At 28.3% G+C, this 8,426-nt stretch overlaps 1 long non-coding RNA gene across 1 annotated transcript; it reads left to right on the top strand.

Annotated features, from left to right (window-relative positions):
• The first annotated feature begins 244 nt into the window (after positions 1-244).
• On the top strand, positions 245-1,052 carry LOC103310620. Its single transcript, XR_511152.3, has 2 exons — positions 245-379; positions 482-1,052. It is a non-coding gene; the product is annotated as an uncharacterized LOC103310620 (long non-coding RNA).
• Positions 1,053-8,426: the final 7,374 nt, after the last annotated feature.

The following is an 8,426-nucleotide window of genomic DNA, read 5'->3' as shown; positions in this document are numbered from 1 at the left end:
AAATATTATCTGAATGTTGCGCGGACTCAGATAATATACATTGATTATGGGACAATGATATTAGTTTATTTTTACTTATAAAGGATTAATATGAAATATTGAAATGTGTTACGTTACAAATTATATTTAAACCCTTTTTATGAGTTTTTTAATTATAATTTAATTATATGATAGGTAAAATATATAATTACCTATATTATATTATATTTATTGTCATTGAATTTTGAACATTTGAGTAATTTGATTTATTGTATATTATTTTTGATAGGGCCGCGGTAGTACTAAATCCAAAGATCACACCGATATGGTTTTCCAAAAACTCGATATCAATCAAGATGGAGTGATTACGTTTGAAGAATTTATCGAATCATGTTTAAAGGTAATACCCATCGTATAAAATTTTTAAATTTCACATATTATTATTTTATTAGCGAAGAATACACAATTTATAACTTATATATTGTTGGTTGAATGTCGACAGGACGAGGCAATCACGAAATCATTACAAATTTTCGACTCCAGGTCCCTATGATTGTCGCTATCCTCCACCGACTCTGTGGAAGTATCACTTCTGTCATTTGATCAGTCTGCTGGTCAGTCGGAGGAGGAGCAATGCAGCCAACTACGACAAGCAGACAACGAGTCTTCCCAAAACAATATTTTCTTTGATTTCTAATGTAAATAATAATCAAATATTATTATAATGACCGTTTTGGTTAATATTCGGGAATATTCCTTCCGAATGTATTTGGCCGTTACACTTTTATACGGATGTGTGATAATCGGTTCATTTTTGTTCTATTAAAAGTGGCATCCATTTGGCGCCATTATTGCTCGGTCCGTCCTATATATTGTTACCGTGTTTAACGTAGGTACATTATACTACATACCAAACATTCATGTCTCGATCTTTGTAGATTTATTATAATAATTGTTTACTGTTGGTGACTACTAACAATTGTTGGTCTGTTTTTGTTATCACATAGTAGGTAGGTAACTCAAAAATATTGAGAACCATAATATTATATTTGGCGAAGACTAAACATTATTGTTACTTGAACAAAAAAAAAAAAATTAATAGTTATAAGTACTTAAAAATTACGTTGGGTAGCATTAAATGATTGTGTGGAATTATTATTGAGTGATTACTGTATATATACACTTTCTTGTGGATATGTCTGTATAATATAATTATTAATATGTTTGTGACCAGTGGCGTATTTTGGGTGATTTATCGGGAGGTATCCAACATTTATTGAATCGTCCCCAATGTGTTAATAATTATTTAATTTATTTGAATAAATAAGTACTTACATTATTCAGTTATCACCTGGACAGTGCTGGACGGTGCTACGTACTAACGTACGGCATGGCGGTAGACGAAAAAATGAATGACAAATTGACAAATAATACCATAATAGTATAATTCTCTAAACTGATAAACTGTAAACTTGGTTAACTTGAACATAATTATATATCATAATATTTTCGTAGTTATTGTATTTTCGCTGCAGCCTGCGGTTATTTTTATTATCGTAATGACCCGGTGAAATTTAAATAATTTCTGGATAAGTCTGTGTCGTTGAATCTAATCAAATTAATTTCTGTTTTGTCGTTTATATAAAAATACCATTTATTTTATGATAAAATAAAAATAGTATACTAATATACTATAAAATAAATGATAACACCAATGTAAGATGTTCAATATATTAGGACTTTTTTTTTTAAGTCGGGGGTGTCCAGACATGGAGGACACCCTCCCAAAATACGCCACTGTTTGTGACGCACATTTAATATTGCTCACATGTTATATATATATACACGTATTATACACGGAATGATCAGAAATGTGTGACTAAAACATAATAGGGATCTCACGAGATTCGTATAAAAATCTAAACAAATTTTTTAAAACAGATTTCTCATCAGATCGTCTATACATTTATATATATATATATATGTACGTGCGCGTGTGTGTGTGTGTGCGTGTGTGTGTGTGTGTGTGTACTTAGTTCATGGTTTTTGTTCCTGAAGCGATATTATTTAAATTGGAAATTCTTGTTCATTACGTATACATAGAAAACTAACTTGTATAATAATCAAGCAAACATTTCTGTACTTACCTATTAAGCCTGTAAATATTCAGTTCTTAATTTTTATGACTATACTTATATATTTGCACCTCAATATATTTTAGTTTAAATTTTAAAGTTTAAGTCATGAACATAAATTCTATAATATGTTAGTATTGTAAGTAGGTAATGTTAATAACAGTTTTTAAATTACTATATTTGCAAGTCGATTAGACCTTTTTTCGAATTTCTGATGTATTGGATGTTTAATTAATCCAATTTAATAAGCACATACATAAATAGTCTACATAGCTAACTTTGTAAATGTATATTATACTTATATGTCAAATCTACGCTTATAGTAATACTATAATAGATTTGGTTTAGATGAAATAACATAATATTGCACGTTGTTAATGAGCAAAAATGTTTTGTTAGCGTATAATCGAGTATATTGAGCGTATAAACGAGTGATAAAAATAATATTTATTAAATATTACTTTTTATTTTTTTTATTTACACCAAACTATTGTTGTAAAATAAATTACAAGTTTAAAATTGTGAAGTGTAAATCACAATTTAATTATTATCATTTAAAAAGAAAAAAATATTTTATGTTAATTTTTTTTTCAATTTGATTATTTGAGTTTGATGAAATGTAATTTTAATTTGTTTTGTTAGATTTTGGGTGAAATAAATAATTGTATTGGGCCTATAAACGATTGGATATTTATTTTAATATGTTCTTCCAAATATTACGAGAACATTTATGTTTATTTTATCTCTACCTAGATCCCTAATAAAATAATATTCATAAAATCATAATTATAATGGACGTTTGAATATAAGCCTATATAATACGGTACAAATTATTGAAATACACAGATTTTGATAATACCAATTACCATTTACCACATAGCCCAAATATAATGTTTACTACATTTTAAAATTGTATTGAATATAATTATAGATTATCAGTCCAGATATCACCATCGGTTATTTATAGAATAATTATAACGTAGGAATATTATAAGTTTCAGTAGACGATTGATAGTCATCTATTATACTAGGTGATCCATTTAAGTATCTACACTTAGTATTTAAGTTTTATATTTTTTATTCATTTTTTATCATAGTTGTTTAATACTTTATTTTTTTTTTTTTTTAATGTGTATTATTCAACTATAACAGAGGTATTCAAACTATGCGTCGCGGCTCCCAGGGGCGTCGCAGGAGTTGTCGAAGGGAGCCACGTCATATAATTGAAAACCAATAAATATTTTAAAATATTTTTACGAAAAACGTTTATTATTATCATTGGGGCATACCGGTTGGGAAACGTTGAATTGTCTACAGTCTACACTCTACAATAATCATTCGCTGAATATAGCTTTAATTGGTCGCGTAAGTCGCGATAGCGACAGCGATACCATCGACTGCCATCGTTGAATTATCAGTGCGTATCTCGTGTTTGGCAGTATTAGTCGTGAGCTAAATTATCAGTAATTTTTAATTTGGGAGTCGTCAAAATTTTGTGAAGACTCAAAGGAGCCTTGGGATGAAAAAGTTTGAATACTTCTGAACTATAATTTTTAAACAAATTGATATAAATTGATAATTTATTATAATTTGAATTAAGTAATTTATTTATAGGTATGTGTAGTAAATTAAATTTACATAGGCAACGATAATATTATATGTATTCATAAATTTACGCGATAATAAGCTACCTACTAGATGATAATAATGATGAAGTGTTGCGGAATCCCGACATTTTTGTACCAAATTTACATTAATTACACAATAGTAGAGATCACTATTACTATAATATGTGATAAATCAACATTTAAAGTTTTTTATTTTTAGTTTTAAAAAATAAAAACAAATTTATTCATGGGTATTATACGTGTAGCACAAGTGACTATAATAATTAAATATCAAAAAAAAATTAAAATTAAAAACATTGAGTAGAACAAAAAGTTATTTCATCTGTCAGGTCTTCCTGTTACATTCTGTATACCTACAATATGTACTTGTATTACAGCGAAATGCTTATTATTATTTTTATTGTAATAATATTTTATTGTAACCCTATAGTCATCTTTGAGTTCTTCGAAGGTCACGGTCTGGCAATATTTATCTGTAAGCTTAAGCTTACTGCTTTTTAATTATCCACATTTGTTAATCGTTATTGAAACGCGCACCTTTTATATTCTTACAACTTGTTAAGTCCGTTTGCATCTACGCAGTCGTGCGCTCGTATATCTATGTAAACTATTATTTATTACCTTCTATACATTGCAATATAATCACGTTGAGTTATATTCTTTTGTATTTAGACTTTTTTTTTTGCTAATTCGTCCAGTACTTCGTTGATCGTTGGGTGTTATATTTATAATCCCACGATGAACAGTCATAATAAAAATATTACCGCTAAGAACAAAACTTGATTTTCTGTATCGATATTAGTGATCTTCCTTATTTTTTCATCCGCCGAGCGTTTAGAAGTAGAGACGTAGAGTAACTTGCATCAAAATAGCTAGTAATTTTTCTTTTATTAGACATAGTAATTGTGAAAATGTAAAATAGACAAAATAGTCAATATTACAAAAGACGAGTACGAAAGAGTAAAGACGAATCACGTCGATAACTAAATATTATGAGTTATAACAAATAATAAGCAATCGATGTTTGAAGTTTTCGACCAACTAATGACCTGGGGCTGGAGTACGTAATATTGTAAAATATACCTACCGATCGCACTATCGCCCGTATGGGCCAATGTTCTGGGAAAGTGTAGAGCTGGTTGTTATTAAGGATTTTCGATCATCGAGTGGAATAATTTCATATTATATTTTGTGTAACCAACTAAATATTAATAATAATAACAATAATAATATCCTAGTTCCTAGATATGAGCCTAGATAATAATATAGTCTTGTCATATAAACACGTATAAACATATTCTGACGTTCTGTCGAAATTTACAATAGTAGATAATTTGTACTATTGACAAACGTGAAAATAAGAAACCGCCTGTTGAAAAAATCGAAAACTCAGGTAATGCATTTAAATAGAAATATTGTTTGTTGAAATTATTTAAACGAAAAATGAATGATTATTTTGCAACAATGAAAGTGACAATGCAGGTATGCAGAGTTATACATATTGTATAGGTACTTGAGTTAAGTTTACATTTACGGATTATCATTTACCATTTAGTATTATATTTTGATGTAACCTCATACTAACCAGTTACCATAATTATTTGGATATTTAAGAATATTATGAAAATTGAATGTTACATTTAAAATACAAAGTATAATTAAATTTATTTATTATTTCATGAATTTAATAAAATAAATATATTGCAATTATAAGAACCACACACTATTATGAAACATATTAATATTTAATCTATAGGTATTAAGTATACAACCGTTTTCTAACAATTTAGTTTTGTTCAAAATTAAAATCTGTGGACTATTAAATTTATTAGTTGTTTCAGAAGTAGATATATTATTATGTTTTTATGTTTAATAAATCAACAAAAAAATTGAGCAGTTAAATTGAATGACACAATATTAGTAGAAGTGTATAATATTTATAAAAATGTTGTACAAAACATGATTCTTGGTTTGCATGGTTAAAGACGATGTCCATCATGAGACATATCATGGTCCAAACTCTTATTTTTTAGGGAAAATACTTTAACTTAAAAATTTAAAAATTTAAAAATCTGATTTGTTGCTTTTTGTATTAACACATCGATTGTTATGACTGCAATAGCATTACAACAAATTCTGTAAGTTTAACGTCACTTTGAATTGGCCAATACTATGGCATTCATGGTATCCTATGACTTAAAAAAACATGACTGCTATAGGTAACATATGTGTGGCCGTCAATGTGTTAAAATGTGCGTTGAGAATCACGTGTTTGATTAATATTTCGTACACAATCAAGGAATTTATAATTTTTATTGTGTGCGTAATACTGTATTTCAATACCTACCTACTTAATATACATGTTTTTTTGTTGTTGTTCAAGATTATAGCTAATTAATCATCCTAAATCAACTAGATATAAAATGAATTATATCTTATTTAGTTATCAGTGCGTAATATAAAATAAAATTTACATATTATAACAAAGACATAATATTATCATCGTATCGTCAAGGTTGAGATGATAGTTACCTGCTTAATTAAATTAATAATAAATAAGTATATTACTACAACAAGGATATTATCACATTATATTTTAAAGCACAGTAAAATGCTTCTATTATTATATTAATCTCATTTCAATACTTTATGCATTATTGATCAATTAATATCGTATACTTAATCATAGTTTTAAGTATTCATCGCACGAAGGGTTTCAAACATAAAACATTCTAACTCGATAAAGAAATACTATTGAGTATTGACTATTTACGAACTTGACCAGTGATTGTTGATGAAATTGTTTTGGTTTGACAATCGACATACGTTGACGTACATAAAATTGTCTGTGGATTGTATGACAATGTCAAAGTTTATTCTTACAATATATTGTTATGCCTGCAACTCGAAAGTGGATGGTACTGTTTCCCACAATAGTTTTATTTCCTTTCATCTTAAGAAAAGTTAACATAAATTCTTCTTAAATCTTAATGCTTAAGGTAAAAAAAAAACTAAAAAACAATTATTTATTTATATATGGATTCTGATTTTTGGTTTTTTAAAATATATATATTATAATATAATCGAACGTGTCATGATTAATGATTTAATAATTTAGGTTGTTTTATAACCACCTTCATAAGGGTTATACTCTTTATAAATCGATTTGTTAAATTTTGTTATTATTGCCATCGGATATACAATTTAAAACAATGTCATACATTAATTACAATTTTAGATTCTGAGCGGAGCGATGAACGTATTGATTTTACGATGATATGTATGTTATTTAAATTTTTTTTGTCACCACATTTTGGGGCAGTAAAAATGCTTTAAATGTTTACTTCATCATCTTTTCTGGTGTAAAAATTAATCTAGTAAGTACTTTTTCTAAAGTAAACAATATCCAGTAGTTTTAAAAGCGTCGGAAAAAACAAAAAAAAATTAAGAAAAATTAGGAATTTTTACTCAAAAACCAGTTTTTGTAAAATCGATTTTGGTTATTATTGTCGTAATTCAAAAACGAATAACCGTAAATACTTTAAATTTTCACAATATATTTATATGGTCATTTTTATAGGTATACATGAAACAATTTTCAAAATATTTTTACTTTTCTAAGCATGACAAATTTTTAATTTTTTTGTAGTTTTTTTTTCAATTATTAGCGATAAATAATTTTTTGCTCAGTCAAAAAACTTGAAAATGATTCCGCTAAGAATATTTTTTCATACCCATACAGATTAGGTACAATGAAATTCCAATATATTTACCATGAATTTAATTTTAACACATCCATTACAAGTGATTGGCTTGAAACGTACTTGAATTACAGCAGATTACCCACTTGCCACCTTTTTTAAATTTATTATCAACCATGTAATTCTAATAACGTTAATTTAATTAATGGGTACTTTAATAGCTTAATGTTAATATTAAGTAGGGAGATATCATAGGAAGGTTAGGTTACAACTTAAAATACAATTTTCGCCTCTTATGAATCCAAAATATATCGTTTGTACTACGGAATTTTATATAAAAACATAGTAGGTAGGTACACCTTGACGCTTGAAGCACCCCACCCTCGGCATGTCCTCGGGAAATGGGTGACGTGGACCGGAAGTGATGAGGCTAGCTCACATATGCATGGAATTGTATAGGATCATATGCCGATATGTTGCCGCACTGCACAACACATTTCATGCACTCACAATAACGGTTAGGTCTAACGCCACGACGGCCACGGAAAACGAGGCCGGCGACGACCGCGTTTTCCTCACACACTGTCAAATCAGCGACAAGGTAATGACTCACCCAGACCAGTAAACTTAGCATCGCAACATTAGCGGACATCGGTCCAACCAATCCAATACATTTGACGGTATAAATTGTTGGAAATTGTTGTACCACTTTCAAAACGTGTTGTAGTTTATTTTCGCCTCAAAGTCAATTTCCAATAATTGGAATTATTGTGCATTGCCAAATTCACGCCAGTAGCGCGAATGCAGTTCGTTGAGAACTATTGTTGTTTATGCTAAAGATTTTCTTCTCAATTTTTTGGACACTGTTGGACAATTTTATGTTGGAGGTTTCTGTCACTGGCAGATAAATATTATAAAAATCAACTATTTGCTCAGAAAATTGTCAAGGCTAAACTACCAACACATTTTCTTCTTTATTTATT

The sequence above is a fragment of the Acyrthosiphon pisum genome, chromosome A1 (genome assembly GCF_005508785.2).
Source record: "Acyrthosiphon pisum isolate AL4f chromosome A1, pea_aphid_22Mar2018_4r6ur, whole genome shotgun sequence".
In the NCBI taxonomy this organism is placed as follows: domain Eukaryota; kingdom Metazoa; phylum Arthropoda; class Insecta; order Hemiptera; family Aphididae; genus Acyrthosiphon; species Acyrthosiphon pisum.
The sequence above is the reverse complement of the archived record's forward strand: the minus strand, read 5'-3'. Positions and strand labels throughout refer to the sequence as shown.